The sequence below is a fragment of the Aptenodytes patagonicus genome, chromosome 15 (genome assembly GCF_965638725.1).
Source record: "Aptenodytes patagonicus chromosome 15, bAptPat1.pri.cur, whole genome shotgun sequence".
Lineage (NCBI taxonomy): Eukaryota > Metazoa > Chordata > Aves > Sphenisciformes > Spheniscidae > Aptenodytes > Aptenodytes patagonicus.
Window position 1 is genome coordinate 10,535,746 of NC_134963.1, and position 19,379 is coordinate 10,555,124.

Sequence of the window (19,379 nt, forward strand, 5' to 3'; positions counted from 1 at the left end):
ATGGGATGCTGGTAGTAAAGATTTAAAAATGCTGACATCTGATAAAAGGGCTAGTTCAGATTATATGCTTCTGAAATTTAGAAATACCTAAATCTGATACCATGGTAACTTGGAAGAACAGTTCTTACAACTTATTTTCCAGATGTCTACAAATATGAAAAACAAGCTGCTTCAGATATTAACTTGATTTCTTTATTTGCCAAAACTCTATTCATATCTTCATCTCCTCTTTATCTGACTGCGTAATTTTCCAAGACCACCATATGTCTAAGTATTCTCTAAACATTTTTTTCCTCAAAATACAGTTATTCAGGCCCTTGCCTATACCTACACTGAGACACATAGCTGCCACACACAAAAGACAATACTAGAAGCACCACAGGGAATTCTGAATTTACTATCTGTAATTTTAATCCATGAATTTATAGCTTTAAGAGAGTGTCAGAAGTATCTGGGATAATTACAAGATAATCGCATTTCCTTTGACAAGAAAAAATACCACCCACACTATCACTAACAATAGCCCAGCCAGTTCTTGAGAAATCATTGTTGAGTGTAGCTGTCCTCACAATTTGCCACTTAATGTTGAAGTCCTGTATTACAGAAGGGTGTTTGAGAAGTTTACACAGAACTAGGCACATTTCACTACCTGCCGCCAGTATCCTGGATCCTTTCAGTGTCTTGTTTCAGATGGGATCCAGAGCAGATCCTATGATGCTAACACTGATGCATATCTTGTTTATGAACAAGGGCTGTGCAACCATACTCATTGCTGGATCTCACCTGGATGCCGGTTACTGGCAGTCATGACATGCTGTTGTACAGCCTTGAAGAAGCAGCAGGAATTTCCTTTCAGACAGAATTTCATCAATTATAACTCTTACTTTCCTGTTAGCAGCAAGACCCAGGCCGTTAGTTATACCGAGTTTCGCAGATGGTTCTGCATTTTTTAACCAGTTTTTTGGTGTGGTTTCCAGGTTGTATCCATTATTTTACTTGACAATTAAGAGTGTCCAGAATACAGGTTTTAATGCTTATCCTGTGATATCTTCAAGGGACTGGACGCTACATTTATGCCTGCCCACTCCCAAAGATAACTTTCTATCACATTTCCACTGTTTTAAGGAACATAACTGTTCAACTTCAAAAAAAGAAATTGTGTAAACAGACTTTCTGAACAGGTGAGCCACAACACAGCCCAGCCCTTGAAAACTTTAGGAAAAAATCCTCCTTGCTTATTTACTGTTATGAAAAGGCCATTTGAAAGAAAACAAAAAGACTCATGAAAACTGAAGGGGAGGAGGAAAGAGTAAGAATAATTTTGTTGCTGTATGAAGCCTTGGTACCCCCACATCTTGCTTACAGGAGGGACAGGTCTATACACCTCAAGAAGAATACAACAGAATTAGGGGAAGTAGAGAGAAGGGCAGACGCAATGATCAAGAGGGTGGAACAGTGCCATATTAAGAGAGACTAAAATGGCTGGGGCTCTTCCACCTGCAGAGGAGAAGGCTAAGAAAAGATATGATCAAAGCTTACAAAATCATAAAGGCAGTGGCTAAGGTGAATATGAAGTTGTTATTTATCAGATCTTACAATACTAGAATGAAGGTGCACACAGTGAGACTAACTGGGCATTACTAACAGCCAAAAGACAGTACCTTTTTTCACAGCAGGTAATTAACGTCTGGAACTCCCTACCACAGGCTGTAGTAAAGGTAATAGTCTGCAGGCTCAAAAAGAAACTAGTCAAACTGGGTAACAGGTCTATAAACAGATAAAAAAAAGAGAATAGGTATGGAATTATCATCTAACACATCTCTAATTGATGCCCACTCATAATTATGAATGGTTGGGAGTATGAGATGAACAGACTGTGGGCCTGCATGCTGGTCCCTAAACAGAACATCCCCTACTGCCATGGACAGGAAGAGAGTGTTGGGCTAGATGGACCTCTGTTCTGGTCCAACAGGACACTCCTTACGTCCAGGATTCCTTGGATATGCTGGTTTGCAGAATATAGACAGAATTCAGAATTCAAACTGGTTCTAATTCATTCAAAACACATTAAAGGAATCTACCGGTAATCCACGAGGGCAAAGCTCATCTCCAGGAGCAACTAAACTTATAAAAATAATTAATACCTTAAATCATTATATGCCTCTCCATTGGAACTGTTAAAGGTAAAATAGATTAAAAAAATGAAGACATGCTTAATTTAATTTTTGTTGACAATCATCCATCCTATATTCCTGTAAAATTGCCAACAAATTAAAAGTTTTTATATATGTTTTCTTGTTCCTTCAGTTTCTTAGATCTCTAGTGACAAGCATTTTAAAGCAATTAATTATGTATGATGATTGTTAGTTGACATTTATTCTGTCAGGTAAGTATCCAATATAGAATTATAAACTCATTTTCTTCTTCCTGTATTTTGTATGTCACGTACTTTATTAAAGTGATTCTGTCCTACACAGACCCCTTTCCTCTTGAATGCAGTATTTTGTAACTGTTTATGAAAAACTAAATACATTAAGTTCCCTTTGCGTCCAAGGGGGGGGGGGGGGGGGGGGGAAGGAGTTCTGTTGATTTCCTTTGTACTAACAGTAAACATATAACCCAGCTCAGGTCAACACTGCACAAGCCCTAGTGGATTCTCAAGCTTTTTTAGTACTATGGATATATCAGCTCATGACTGATTTCTTTAATTCCTAACTTTGTGAACTGCTTCCCCTTCCATCCGTGATCACATAATACCTAATGGACTACATAGGAATTTGCTGATGTAGAAAAGTCATGCATATCACTGTGTTTTTAGCTGTCTTGTAATGTAACACAGCAGCATGAAATAAAGGGCGAGCCTGCACCCAGGCCCTGGTCAGTACGGCACAAACAGGCACAAAGCAGAGAAAATACGGAGAATTGCTCAGCAGGCAAGAGCTCAGCTCAGACCTCACCTGGGCCCAGCATCTCCACAGTTCCTCAGTGCTACAAAACAATTTGAAAAACATTCTCTCATAACTGCATAACTGTGCTAACAAGATTTTGGTAGAAAAACATTTTAAAATAGCTTTAATAAAATCATTGCCAGATTACACTGTGTTTCAACAGCAACTGTTTCAGTGTGCTGCTGGAAATTGATGTACACATGGCGAGGGGAATGTACAAAGTATTACAGCAACTATACTATGAACTTTACGCTGCAAGTATGGGAGTTTTCTATTCATGCTGCATTAGCTTCTATCAGCCTGAACCAGAGGTAGGGTCCCACGGTGCTAGAAACTCTGAATACCACATTGAAAAAGACTGTTTCTCACTGAAAAAACCTGAGAAGCCAGTGGTGCATCCCTCTCAGAATAACCCAGGAGCTAGGACAGCTGATAAATGTGTGCCATTTCTTGGAAGACTATTTAATTGCATGTTACAGCAGATATCTTGGGGCCTTCTCTGAATGCTGAGGCCAGGCAGGTCCCAGTGCCTGAGGAGTTGCTCCCCTGCCCTAGTTTGGGGGGGTGGGAAGGCTGCCCTGATATAAGGGTTTTAGGTAGCCCTGCTGAGTTACAGTTCAGGATACAGTAACAAACACCAGACCAACAGCTTTACAGATAAATTGTTTATCTCTAAATAACAGTACAGTAACAAATACTAATCAGTGGTACAGTTATCTGGATTGAGACAGCAAATCCAGTAGTTCACCAATACTGGGCTAAAGTTAATATCCAGGCACACAAAGACTCCCATACTCACGCACTACCCAGCGCTACCTGGACTTGTTAACGAGCCATCACATCCCCCCTCTGCTCTCCCTCTGTGTCGGTTCTGTCCCTGGTGGGCACAGGGCCTGGAAACGCCGTTGCTGAGGGTTGACCCTGGCCAGCAGCTAAGCACCTACATGGCTGCTCCTTCCCTCCCTAGCTGGATGGGGGAGAGAATAGGAAGAGCAGAAGTGAGAAAGCTCTTGGATCAAGATAAAGACAGGTTAATAAGCAAAGGAAAGAGGAAGGAAAAAAAATTAAAAAATCTGGCCAGCAGCCAGATCGACCCTCGGTCTTCCCAGTCAGTGCTACAGAAAATACTGCCTTTCCCCCCCCGAAAGCCACAGCGCAGAGCAGCAGAAAACCTGCAAGGGCTAAAAGATGCTCACCTCCAGGAGGAAGGGAACAGCATGGAGTTTCTGCCAGAGACTGTGCGTGAAGATATGGTGCTGCATGGCTTGGACTCCCTGCCAGAAGTAAGGGCAGGCAGCGGTGGGTCTGTGGGAGACAGCAGTATGCAGGCAGCAAGGCAGCAAGAGGACTGGCTGCCTGGCAGTAGGGGCAGCTGCCCCCAGAGTGCCCTAAAGAGCCTGGAGAGACTATGCAATGTCCTTCAAAATAAGAACTGCCTTCTGAGGAAGGGAAGCTCTCTGTCAGTGTGGCAGGAGGCAAAGCGGCTCAAGCAGAAGAATGCTAAACTGCTTCCGCTACCAAGCAACTGGGAGAAAGATCCAGGCAACTATACGAGACCACTTTCAAGGCAATCAGGTCTTGACTTCTTCCAGATGTGGATGCTAAATGAGACACAGGAATCAGTAATGGACAAATATTCCTTAATTCTAGAGTCTTCAAGACAACAACCTGCAAAATTTAGAGTATTCTTAGCTTGACATAGCTATGACCCTTTTGATGGTCCTAACAAGCACCCTGAAGCAGAGCTTTCTCTAACTACTGGAGAATATGGCTTATATCTTTTGAGACATGGATGAGGATGGTTTCTTTGAGGGAGAGCTGAGTGATGGCAGCAGAAGACAGGTCCCCTCTAGCGTGACAGAAGTTTCAAAGGATGACATGATAACAACTGAACCTCCAGAGCCAAGTGAGCTCTTGCAGAATGCAGATCACGAAGTGACATTTTGCAGCAGAAGCGTTAGCAATGGAGGAAAAAAGGGATGGTCTTGACAAAGGAATCTGTGTCACTGTGTTGGCTGATAGACTAGGAGACACAGAGATTCCTCTTAATCATGCAGCAGTACCTTATCCAAGAAATCTCACTCTAATCAAACAATTTGCAAGAAGTGTTATTATTGGCCAGGAGCCTACACTTGTGCTAGCTGTGTGGGAGGAGGTGCAGTACTATAACATTTATGTAGATACCAAATGTAGTTTATACAGCCAGAATGTGAGATTTAGCTCAGAGACTCAAGCAGTGATTGAAGACTTGGATTTTAAAAAAATGAGACCTACCGAATTTTAGTTTGAAGCATAATAGAAAAAGGAAATTCAGATAAGAGGCAGCATACTATCCTAGTAGGGATAGACCTCCAAATAGCTCCAAAATGTTTGAAACTTAGCAGCATCATTCCTATTTCAGAGGTCACTTGGATGCCAAGCAGCAATTATTTGCATGCTGTGTACCTAATAGAAAGAGGCTGCGATGCAGCAAAGACAGAGGTCTACTGGTCAACATTCCAAAGCTTGCAACCCAACACTCAGCAAAAAGCGAAAGTGAAAGCGTGGCCTAAAGACATGAACTGGCACATTAACCAAGAGAAGCAGGAGCAAAATTCAGCAACGATGAGATTTGTTACTCCATCTGCACAACTACCTCATGCTCCACTTGATATTCAGGTGGAGCCTGGCCCATCAGTGGATGTTTTGCTTATCAGCTATCAGGGACAGTCAATGCTGGAGGATCTTCCAAAGGAATAAAACTGCTGTGTACATCAGTGAACAAAGAGAGACAGAAGCTGCATCTCCAGCACTGGAAGTACCCTGGTGGTTTATCTAAGAGTTAATATTATGGAAGACACTCCTTTCTTCAATCAATAGAAGAAAACCTCACATAGTTGTTCTCACCAAATTTTATTTTATCTAGAGGAAACTTTGGAAATTTGTATTATTTCATTTAAAAAAAACCCCCAAACTAAACTTTCTTTGACTTTAATTGTTAACACACAAATGTCTCTTCCCCCATTAGATGTATGTATAGCGTATATCTGTACTTAGAAAAGCAAAAAAGTGCACTATTTCCTGTTCCAATTGAATTAAGTAGTTTTTTCATTGACTTCTAAAGAGTAGGATTAATGTACCAATTTTTTTTTCTATCTCTAGATCTAAATACATATGTCTTAATTGATACTGCACAGAGGATTGACTACCAAAAACATTCTTCTGCTAAGACATGAATTAAATAACTTTACACACTATAAGGACTACATATACTCGAGAAAAAGTTTTCCTTAGCATAAATTTTAAAAGAAAGGATTCTGCTCAGCTAGCACTAAGGATCCAATTTTGCAGTGATGCCACCCATATGTGGAAGTCCCCCTACACCAAGTTACATCCAGAATCAGTCACCTTTCGTGCACTTTATAATAAAAATGTTTTTGTCTTCTGTAACTGATTAAATATTTTTTCCTGTATAGATTTGTTTGCTTGAAATGTTACACTAGTTTACTTGTTAACTTTAAAGTTTTTCATATATAAATACTTTTCTTATTTCTAGGGTATGATTGGCTCTGACTATAAATGCTGTAAAGGGTGGCTCACAGCTAAATTATATGTGGAGTATTTTTAAATAAGTGAATATTCAAATATTTAAATTTAAAGAACATTCTTTAAGACGATTATTTGTTTAGACCAGTGGAAGGTTTGCTGTTTTTTATAGCATTGTTGGTTTCCGTACCTATTTCATTGTTTGTCTTCAGATACAAATCTGTTTAGTTTTTTTTGTTTCCGAAAACATGGATGTTAGAGACGGCTTGTTTTAAGTAAGCCTTTATTACAATAGCATTTGCTTTTAAAACCACTGTTCAATGAAGGACAAACTTGTAAAACCTTATTTAAGTTATTTTGCCCTTGCACTGTACTTAGTTCCATGGCTAACTCATAAATGAATCTCTCTGATGAGAAGGAGATTTTGCAGACGTAAGGTGACAGGTCTAGCGTGGATACACAAATTTGTACCTCCTAGATGCTGGGACGGTTGTGGGCCAATTACATCGTACACATTGACACTGTCCCAGGAACTGTTCTGACTTCTGTCCTGCCCGTACAAGTACCTAAAGACCCATCAGTAATTTAGGATATGCTTTTTTAATCTTTTCAATTTGTGAGCCATATCTAGTTTACAGGGAGGTACAGAGTACAGAAAACTGAAGCTTACCGCTAGCATAAGACTGCTTTTCTTACTTATTGCTGGATGTCTTAGAAGTAGTCCATAACCCCCTGCTCTAACGTAATTGATCCGCTCTGTGATTAGAAGACACAGCATTTCTTTCTAACATTCAGTCATTTTCTAGACCTCTATAATGGGGGGGGGGGAGCAACACTTGCTATTAAAGTAGCGCTGCCCACGCAGAAAGCAATGTCAAGTGCCCGACTGCAGAAATGTAGCTAAAACCAGGAGATGGCAGCAGAGCCCAGGAAACGAGTACTCGGCCGGCGGCGAGCGGGGCCGTCTGGCCAAGTACCGCTTCTGTCCTAAGCGGCTCTAGTGTTGCCTTCGGTGTGTTTTAAAAAGAACTCTAAGCAAAACACTTGCTTTTCATCTGTGTGTTACATTACTTTTTGTACTTCTCACAGCTGCAATGATCTGAATGGTAATCGGATCTCTATTTTACAAGAAGTGATTTTTCTTTCTCTTTTAGCTTATGCACAACTTTATATCTGCCTCCAGTTTGGAAAAGCTCATTTAAAAGCAAGCCTCAATTTTGAGCCAAACTTGACTTTCTAGCGTTCGTTCCTCAGACAAGTCTATTTAGGAATACTTCATTACAGAAGTGTTACTGTACTTAAAAGGTTAATTTTTGGGTTTTTTGTTCGGTGTTGGGATTTTTTTTAATGCCTGCAACATTACAAAGAAATATCTAAACTGAACATAATGGAAGGGACCAGATTACAAGACTCCAGGCACCTAATAGCAAAAGCGAAGCTCTTTTTACAGCAAATAAACTCTAGAGAGATTGTTTTCAATCCTTAAAATACTTTGATACTTCCTCCTGCTACTATAACGTATGTTTCATTGTGACTGAAAAAAGTTTAAATCTCACTGCCCTAATTGAAAAAAAAGGGTGTAGAGACATCATCTTTTACCACAATAAATTTTACCGAAGATGGTGTGAGCTCAAGCGATATAGAAAGGGTTGAGGGAACTATCAAAAGGCTGTTTCTCTAGTTGTATAGCTAGAAGTTTGGGAAACAGATACAGGAATAGTCTAGTGGTCTAGAGCTAGCAAGGGTCCTGAAGATGGGCTTGGTGAAGTCAGAGGTGAAGAAAAGGGGGGGGGGCAGTATCAGGGACAGCTTGGAGGTGGCTGCTGTGTCATTTGTGGGAAAGCCACAGGGATGGTAGGAGCTGACATGTTTAGCAGCACCCGCTGGGAAGGAGGGAAAGCACTGTACAGCTGCTGAAAGCCTGGATCAGCCATAACCTTATGGATCACCAGCCACAAATGAGGTTTGATACCAGCTTGCAGCAACTAGTAGGAAGTGAGCTGGGCTCTGGTCTGTCGAGTATTAGCTATGAACTGGGCTGTCTGCCATTGTGGAGGGCACATCCTGGCTCATCAGATGGAGATCACACAGAGTGGTGCTGGGCCAGGCCAAAACAGAAAGTAATATAGCAATAGATGTAACACTAGATTTTCCTGTGGCATCATAAATGCCACTAAGTACAGTTGTCTTGGATATCACCATCCACACACGACCTGCAAATTTGCTGAAAGATTAGGCAGATGAAGGACAAAGATGGTATTATTTGGCAATGGACTTCAAGGGTGTTGAAAGGATAACTGGCAGGTCTCACATCCCAGGAGGTGCTGCTTTTAATTAGAACAACCAAAGTTTCCTCAAGATGCACAAAGCCAGACTAATCAAAAGGACTCAAAATACTATAAAAGCAACTGCGTGTTCAGAGACATGGCATTAGATGACTGATTATTATTTTCATGTCTAACTTCTATGTTTAAATAGGTCCATAACCCCCCAGTTTTATACTAAAGGTGTGTTTCATTCACACCCAGGTTTTAACTTGAAGAACTATTGAGGGGTAATAGAATGAACCAGAATGCTGAATGTAGTTTTTAATAAATTAACTTTGAAGAAATGGATCATCTCTCAGAAACCACGCTTCCTGCACAAAATCAGAGAAAATGGTCCAGACTCCTGAGACTTTGCCTATACCTGTGCCCTCAAAATTAGATTCCCTTACTGCAGAGTCTATGAGCTTCTGAGCATGGGCTCAGGCATGAGTGAAATTCCGCCCTTTGAGCATGCAGGTATGCAACATGACTGATGGATGAGTGGCTCTGCCAGACACACACAGATGCGCACAAGGTAGCCCCATAAAATGGAGCCAGAACACTTGTGCTTGCCTCACTCCAAGAAATACTCTTTTAGAGCAAAGCTGATACAGGCTGGAGATGCACTGATAGGTGCCCTTCCCAAGCACGGCTTACAATACTCCTCTATTCTTAGCTCAGTTACCTCTGTACACATTTGACGGGGCAGACTCTGTGGAATAACATCACATTAAGCCAAGTCTAGTTTTATTAGATTTCAGTATTTCAAAAACCCTAACATTATTCCAACCAATGAAAAGCAGGAGTGTCATCCACTTGAAGGGGATATATTTTGCTCTGATTTTTACCTCTGACCATTCCTGCACAGCACACTTCATTCTTATGACCCAAGCACAACTGGTGCTTGCTATTCAAGCTGTCACATCCATGTGGAAGGAGGAAGCAGGGCTGGCATTAGCAACTTGCTGCTTATTCATAGAGTCAGGCCTGTGACAAGAAGACAGATCCCAAAAGTAGGATCCAGCCCTTGAGGCTGGCACATTTAGAGCATGCTGGTTGACAAAAAGATTAATCTGTATTAGGTATGCACCTTCTTCATGGTGTTCTATGGATATGTCTTCACCCCTTATCGCCCGTAGGTAAAGATGCAATGAACGTTGTTTGGCAGGGAAGGTTTAGATTGGGATCTTCTTACGATAAATCACTAAAGAAAATAATTCCTTATGTCACTTATTCCCCCACCATATGACCAAAAGCATGTCCCCAGCCAAAATGCTGGCATCCTTCATTATATAATGGGTTCATTTCTGGTTACACGTTAGGGGACAAATGCCTTCAGCCCATGCCTCCACAGCTGCCTGTCCAGTCACAGGAGAGCCCATCCTTTCATGTATTAAGAGAGGAGATTAACAGATCTGACAATTGAACCACAAGTGGACTTTTGTCCACATGATGGAGAAAGCAGTAGAGTGGGCCAGAGGAACTGTTCTGCCACCTTGGATCTGGCTCCCAGGCTGTGGTTCTTCACACTCGCTTTACTGAAAGGATCTTTTCTAAACTAGGTGGAATAACAGTGTTTCTCACTCAGTTGTTGACTGTCCCTGCTGCATTCCCCAATTCAGCTAACCCTTCAGAAAAACAGAGGAGAAGTGGCAGGAGTATTGCTAGTGCAAGATATGACTATCAACTTCTGCTGTCACTTCTCATAATTCGCAGAAATTCAATTATTAAAAATTTAAGAACACTCTATATTTTAGGTCACCTTCATTTCTGGTTCTTCTTCACTAAATGTTGTCATAATTTTCCTTCAGATAATACTAGTAACTTAGTTCAGAAAGTTCCGGCACAACATGGTTTATAATAGATCTGTGAAACATGAGGACCAAAAGGTTGTCCTAGTTTTTTTACTAACGCTATTCATCCCAAGATAAGAGTACATGAAGAAAGTTCTTAACGCTTTGAATAATCAAATCACAAACTAGGAAACCCATCTGAGTTTTAAAAACAACTCACCACACATTACTGATAATCACTGAAACGGCTCCCAGGTGCCTAGAAACACAGTAAAGACAAAACTATTTTTTCAGCAGCATTTACATTGCATTCTATATTGCAAAACAGCCCTCCAAATTCTCACAGAAATCACTATTACTTACCTTACCCTAGTAAAGAAAGACAAAGGACCCAGGGAGAACAGAGCTTCCATGGCTTATGGCTTTTAGAAATTACCTGCCAAGTGTGTAATTTTAAAGTGATTGTCTTCCATTAGGGGTACAATAAACAGCATGGTGGAAAATTCAATCTGATTAGCTTTTCTAATGAGCTGCAGGAGGTTGTGGAGGCCAGAGCAGAAGAATCTTAAACATTTCATCACTGATTACAAACCTGCCTTTGAATTAATCAGATAATGAAGTGCATAGATTTAATGAACCTAATGCTGATCAACAAATTATCAGTGATCCTTGTAGGTTTTTGGCAGGCTAAACACCTTTTTTCTAAGATTTCCTAAAGCAGGAAGGTTACAAGAAGTATGTGCTCTATATGTAGTTTTTTATGCAATAACCAGTAGACGTAAGCTTTATAATTTACACAATTATTTAATTTCTCACAAGGTGTTCAAGTTCCTGTTGGGTCTCCAGGAGGGCTGTTGCTGTCACAGATGCAATTTAATTGAGACAGCAGCAATTAAAAAGATGAGCTAAATCCTGAGAACTTTTAACTACAAATTCACTGGAACAAATGGAGCTCTTACTCTGGAAATGAGAGCAGAACAGGTTTTAGGTATTGCCAATGTACTATCTGCAAGCCCAAATTTCTAAACCCATACTATCCCTTTTGGTAGAACTACTCACCACAGCTAGCCTTCAAACCGCACCCGCACTGACCTCCTGGTGTCTGCTCTGCATTCTTCCCTCCTCCAGCCATTTCTTTTCCCTCCATTCACGTTGCTAGAGTTTAATTACATACTTCCATTTTGCAACAGAAGAACTGGCCATAGTACCCCAAAGCAGTTGTATCTAGAGGGGCAAGAGAACAAAAGAAATAAAAGCCATTAGTACACAACACTAGGTTTCAGCAACTCCAGTGCTCCCTGGGAGGGAACACCTTTGCTACGGCTGATCAGCCTGATACCTATTTCTTGTGAGACAGAGACCTTGAGCTGGGCTTGAGGCACTGGGAGAAATGGTTTCACTTGCTGTTTCTTCTGAGTTTTGGAATACTCTGCTCTTGGGATTTCTTTTCATTTTCTGCTTAGTCACCAACTTAATACTCACTGAAAGATCAAAGCCATTACCGTTAAAATCTAATATACTGCTCTTGGCTACTGCCAGAATCAGGGTATGGACTAGATAGACCTTTGCTCTGATCCAGTATGGCAGGTCTTATGTTCTTATTATGACTTAAAATTTACTTTCCCCAAAGGGATGTGCTTGTAGAAGTCCATCTGTCAAGTGATTCATGAGAAGTGGACATAAAAGAGAACTGAATATGACTAACTGAATACATTAAAAAATTTAAACAAGTATTCCTGGCAAATGAATGCTTGAAAGATCTTAAATAAAAACACTAAGAACTTGAATTTGTCACCTCTCTAGTATCTGTTTTGCATTTTAAATGGTTGCACCTTTGATGAAACATTTTTTTAACATTATGTATTGCCCTTTTCTTATAAAAACATATGTGGCTTTTCCTTTCTATCTCAGTTGTTTTGGATTAAAGAAGAAGAGGCAATTACAGCAATATCAAAGAAAGAGACAGAAGCAATCGCATGGATCAAATTATTATCTCATTGAAATCCAGGGGCCTGTTACTTGCAAGTTCAGTCAGACCAGGATTCATCCTCAGTGCTTGGAAGAGTGGCAAATTTGTTTTAGTCCTCATGCATTACTCATTTGTGCCCAGTATGATTTATCCTGCAATGTTAGGTTTTTGGTATTTGTCTGAATGGCTTTTAATAAAGATAGCTCTGGCAATCAAAGATACTCTGAATAAAAATGCTAAACTTCATTTGTAAAGTAAATTTTGTAAGAAATTTCATTTTTACTTCAGTTACTGACTTCAAATGTTCAGACTCACTGTGGAAGTAGAGCTGATTGATAGACTACTTTTTGAAAGTACTTTCTACAACAATGTTTGTAATTGAAGAGTGGGAATAAGCTCAATTTTATGACAATAACCATTTTATACATTATTCCTGACATCAGTGTGTATGCTTTCAAGTGGTGGCAGGCATGTGTTGTAAATACGGTATCTTTATGATTCTGATAGGGCATAATCAGAATAGATCAGGCAAGCCAATAGATACGTGACTGCATCTAGAGGTGGAATGGCATAACACTGACACTCACATAAAATAATCTCATTTTTCTGCCAACTGCAGACAAAGCATTGCTCACTGTCGTTTTGAGGGTGACACGTGTCTCTAAAATGTCTTTTTCCAAGCACAATTTCGAACATCAACTGTCTCATTGCTTTGGAGTTTTCATGACAGGCTTCATTTATAATGCTAGAAAACAGGACGCTGGAGAATCAGCAAGCTTTTCAAAACCTCTAAAAGAATAGGAATTCTGCTGGATGTCATCTTAAGTGAAATGGAAACATGGTGACATCCAAAAATAAACAAAGATGAAAACTGTGAAGTGCTTCACATCCCACTCTCTGCTGGCGATGCTCAGCTTTTCTGGATATCAAGCCCTACACATGTAAACTGAAAATAACCCAGAGAACCAAATTAATAAACCTGAGAGCCAAAATGTAAAAATTAGTTTAACTGTGTTATTCACAGTAGAGTATTACTATTTGTTTACCAAAGAGAAACTAACCTGAAACATTTCTCACTGGAATTTGGATGCTTTGGAATTGTTACTTGCTGTGCTGACTTACCTATTCTCCCCCACATCTCTTTACAGGAATTCTATAATGGATGTGAAACAGCTTGAAAAAAACCCACAATTAATTGGTTATTTCTCAACATAAAATACTTAAATAAAGATTTGTGGTGGATGATACCTACTTTCAGAACCTCTGAATTTCCAAAGTATTTTTAATATTGAAACTGTGACTAGCATTTATATTTGTTGTGTCTGATGCCATTTGTTCTCATTCTAGATCACTTGGGGGTAGTTGATTAATTAATTTCTAGTTATTTTGGGGTAGTCCATGCAGGCTGAGGCCACTTTCAGGAAGCCCGTTAATAAGCCACCAAGACCTCACCAGTCTCAGGAGGCAAAGATATATACAGAAATAGGAGATCGTGTTTATCTTCTGCAAATCATAGAAAGGACCGTGTCTAAATTCAGGCTCAAGGTGGCAGTTTGGGTTTGTTTATTTGTTTTTGCTTTTTCTCTTCTTTCTTGAGAGGAAAAGCAATGGCAGCTACATGTATTCAAATCTTAGTCTCACCAAATTCTTCCTTTAATTTCAGGGGGGCTAGATTTGGTCATGAAACTTCAGTCTTCCCAACAGTATGATTTAAATAACTATTTTAGTACTAATCAATCAGCAAATTTTCTGCAGACCTCTGTTGGTTCTTCCACATAACCCATCCTGTGAATCACAAGTACTTCTGTCTGGGCATTTTTCAAAGACTTCTAAAAATGTAGGGCTGGATGGATCCTCAAGATATCAATGACCTGAGCACTCTGTAAGCTATGATCAGGGGTGATTCTTGAGAGACAAGAAGGCGTTTTTGATATCCCACCTCCCTGTACAGACAGAGAAAGAGAGTGGGGAAAACACGGTAATAAAAATAATAGTTAGCTCAGACCTAGAAAATGACTGTTTGGTTTAGTCTAAAAATTTTCCCTCTCTGGGATTCCACATCCTCCCCCGACCTGTTCCACTGCTCAGTGTGCTATCCATGCACTCAGAAATGAAGCCCTACTATTTAACCTAACACCCCTTGCTGTAAATTAGCCAACTATCTCTTATTCTGTGTTAGTGAACCTAAGGAGTGACTGATTGACATTTTAAAATATAAAATAAAAACACCGTTTACATTTTTGAAGACTTGTAGCTTCCCTCATTACTTTTCTAAATTTAACGAAGACAGTTCTTTCAACCCTTCCTCCCAGGTCACTCTTCCTAAAACTCTTATTGCTTTAGCTCTCCCTCTCTTTCTCTCCCCCACAGCCTCTCTCCCCAGTTTTGCTCTTTTCAAACTGCAGAGTCCAGAACGAGATACAGCAATCTGGCTCAAGTCTCACAAGTGCTAAACTGAGCAGAGCAATCACCCTCTATTTCCATATGTGCTTTTTGCAGACACATTCAGTCTGTGATAGATGACAACTCTTCATGCCATCCAGCTGCTTCTCCACTACACTCCTGTGCATTTATCTCATGGAGAGCTGAAGTATTGCCACAAGTAACCAAGAGGAAAAATAATTCTTGATTTTAAAGTTAATCAAATGGCTGAGAGTTAGCAAATCTCCATGTGTCCCAATCCCGAGCAGGCTCAGCATCATTCCAGCTGTGTACTATGGTAAGTGTAAGAAGGCAGTCCAGAGAAGTCTGTTTACTAGAGCATTATGATGGGTCAAAGAAAGTTCTTGGCAGGCTACATAAGCTCATGGGTCAGATGTTATGCAGTCCTGTTTCATCTCGTGTCTTTTATGTATGAAATTCCTGGGAAGTTCTTCAATATCAAAACTTCTGTTGCTCTTCTACATGTTATTCCAATGTCTGAAAATCTACAGACTGAAAATCTAGGTGCATGCTTTTGTTTACAGATGCTTGAATTCACACATTTGCTGTTGAAACTTACTGCCAGTAATACCAATCCATTTAACAAATCTAACATTTCCACATGGCTCCCAAATTCCTGGACCTCAAGGTCCCTCAGGGCACACAGTAAGAATTGGATGGGAAGTCTGTAAATAATGCAGACAGATACTGCATTTATCTGTAAGGGTAAATCTTTAACAATAGAAGATATGCAAAACGCTAATGGACTAATGTATATTCTTTACATGAAGCTGAGAATGCAGGCAAGTCTATAAAGTTGTTTTTTCTTTGTAATTTTCCCCATTTTTGCAGAACACTGTAAAAAGCAGCATTGTAAATAGTGGTTGCTGATAGGAGAAAACCCCATTAGCAAAGATTTAAACTGTGCAGGAGCAAGAATAACTTTCAGGTCAGTAATGGATTTTAATGAAATGTTTTTGAAATATCCATATGCTTTTGAAGTTGTGAAAACTTTTTTTTTCCAAGAAAATGAGAGGTTTTCATTTTCAAATACACGGCAGGTATATTAGGTTAGAACAATGCAACATAAGCCCAACTCCAGCAGTCCTTGCTCAGTTCTTACTCGGTCAAAGCTTCCATTGATCTCTGAATGAGTGTAAACTGGGCAATGACTTCAGGACATGCTTTACAGATGGTGCTTCATCCAGAGGCTTCAAACACAAACACGCTTGTTAAGGTTGTTATAGAATGAGTCTTTCGGTATGAATTCCCTTCATTAAGGGTCCAACAGTGTCCCTAATAAAATCAGTGGAAATTTTCCTGTCTTCAGAGAAAGCATTTTGGGGCATTCAGTGGACATTGACAAGCAAAAGCTATTGCTGTACAAGTGAGTTAGAACTTGGGTGAGGCTTTAAATGGAGTAAGAAGAAACAGGGATGCTCTTTGGACAATGTAAGAGCAGTTTATAATAATAAATGCACAGAAAGGGCCAAATTCACTGCTGTCATCAGCTACTCTGACTCTTGATTTAAGAATTTCTGTCCTTTTACTCCTGGCCAAATACTTTCGAAAGCTTCCAGAATATCTAGTCACACAATTGAGGACTTGCTAGATTAACTGCTTGTACAAATTTGAGTGACCCAACTGCCACATGTTCACTAGTCATTCGGGCCTGCTGGCACCCTGGACCTGTGGCTGCTTTTTCAGTTGTGCAGAACTGTGAAGGTTGCAAGTCAAATCCACTTTAGCTGAGCAAAGCGACTCGTATGCCATTTTTTGAATATATAGCTCTATAAATCTCAGTATGGCCTTTTGAACTGTATATTACTATAGAACTGTGGGAAACCCCTTTTGGGAGAGAAGTGGCACAGTTGATATTTATCACTACAAAGTCTATTGCAACACACTGCCTCTTTCCTTTGAAATAAAAGCTTTTGAATTACAGATGATCAAATATATTCACACCCCAAGCGAAACCAGAATATTTCTGGCTTTTTGCCAGTATCGGCTTGGGTGTGAAATATTTGACATTTTGCATTAATTTTTTACAGTAATAAAAGCACTTCCTCAGCTAAAATCTCCTTTGCCATCCAGCAAGTCCCAGTGCCTTGCAGCTAGTTTAGACGCATATGAGTAAATCTATAGGTCCCATGACTGGAGTAGTCCAGTAGTCCTGGGCATTGTGCTACATGACTGCTTATAGATGCCACCACAGTACAACCATCGACCACATCTAGAATTTGACAGATTAGCAACAAGCAATACTTTGGGATGTATTTTAATAAAGGTAATTACATTAATCTATGCATGTGACCAGTGAAACAAGGCTGCTATGCTGTCTGTGTGCAATGTGGCTGAGTTAGCACCGATACAGGCATCTTACCTCAGCATTTCCAAAATCTCTAGCTCTGCAACCTGAATGTTGCATTAACTTATCTTCCTCTTTCATGTATTGACATTTCTTTCCTTTGGGGAAGGAGGCACAACATTTTAACAAACTGAGAAAGAAGCTGTTAACCTTGTATGAGGGATCAGTCGCAGAGTGAGTTCTGAGTTCATCTCTAACACCCGCGGTCATTTCAGTATTGCTGCTAACAGGGTAAGTATTCCTCTCTCCAGGAAATGAGGAGTCACCCCATTAAACCCCGCTCTTGTACAGTTAGGGGAACAGAGGCTGGCGAATCTGTGAGGACCCACAGAGCAGAGGCTGACAGATTTCAGACCGTTGAGCTGCCCAGCTCCTGTTGAGATGCAGTGAGGGAACAGATCACACTGTCTCTGCAGGACTTTGGAGACATTCGCTTTTTCTCTTTTCTTCCTGAGAAAGTAGAGCTATCAGTCCTACTGCCAGTGTCTCAACCAAATTGTCTTAGCTATAATTAAATAGAAATAGAGAGGAAGAATGAATATTTCTCTTCCTGCTACAACAGTCACTTCTAGCATTCGATTCATCTCTGAGCAGAGATCTGTCACTTGGAACTTCACGGGACAGAAAGGATGCTGCCCCTTGTGGGTCTGCATTTTTAAAAGGGAGCATTTCTAGGTATGAGGTTTAGACTCTCACTTTTGGCTCATTTGAAGACAGCCACCTTGGGCCTGATTTACAAAGGTATCAAGGCCCCTCATGATGCAGACAGGAATCCAAGACCCTTGAGTCATGTAAGCCTCTAAAGCCATGATCTGAACAGGAGTTTTGTGCTTAAACTGCTTAGAAAATGTTTTAATCCCTTCTGGACTTCTATCCTTTTCCCATAGGTACTTAATTGCCATTGTGAATCAGGAATGGTTTCATTCTTCAAATGCTCTCTCTCTTGAAAGGAGTAAATAACTGGTTTTTGCCTCTTTACATGGAAAAATTGCACCATGAGACCCAGTCCTACAAGCTCTCCAAATTATGGGAGCTTCCCTTATGGTTAGTGGACACTGTGAACAGCAGGACTGCAGTCTGCAAAAGTTTTGTGTTTGGAAGCTACCTAACTTCCACCTAACCCTGTTTTACAAATATATTTTTACTAAAAAAAAAAAGGGTAAAAAGAAAAAAAATCCCTATACCTTAAAAGTGTTTAATTATATGTGAATGGATCTACATAGGCATCTGCTGGCCAGCAGACTTTCCTGCTCATTTATGATGTTAAGGGTTGGGATACATGACCCAGTGGGCAGGAAATTAGGCACACACACAAAAGTTTCCCTCCTTCTGCCTCACACAGAAACAGGATAAAGAAAACTTGGGGGGGGAAGGGGATGGAGCAAGAGAGAATGAGAGACAGAACGATCACAGTTGTTCCAGCTCTCCATCACACAGCTTTTACCAGCTGCCACGTCCAGCCACGGACGGTTTGCATGGGGTGAGGATGCTACGGGAGAGCTCTGGCCCGTGTGAACACCCATGCGCAGGCAACACACAAATGAGAACAAAAGGCAGCACTGTGAAGCCTGTATATGCTCCACACTGCCTGAAATGCTGAAAGCCACTTTTAGGAGACAATTTACAGAAAAATAAAAAAGTTTACAAACTGGTTTACGAGACAGTTAAATGGTTCTTGAGGGGGGGTCTTTATAATTGAATTATAAGAACAAAAGAAATCTGAGGAGCAGGCAGAGGCCTTAAGGCCCAACATGCTTGACCTCATTTGGTTTAATTGCACTGCTGGCTCTCTCACTATAACCTTCACTTGGAGAACAGTCTCTGGAAATCATTTAAACTCCTTGCTTCAGTTGCCTTTGTTAGTGATTTAGTCAATAATTTTATTACCTCTTTGGTAAGATAGCTCTGAGTGCCCCAGTCTTTGATTAAAAGCCTCTTAGGTTTGAATCTTTTAGCAATATGAACATACCTATCCAAGATCTTTATCAGAACCTTCTATAAATTTTATAACTTCCTCCTAGTCATCTTGAAGATGCTGTTTTCCATTGT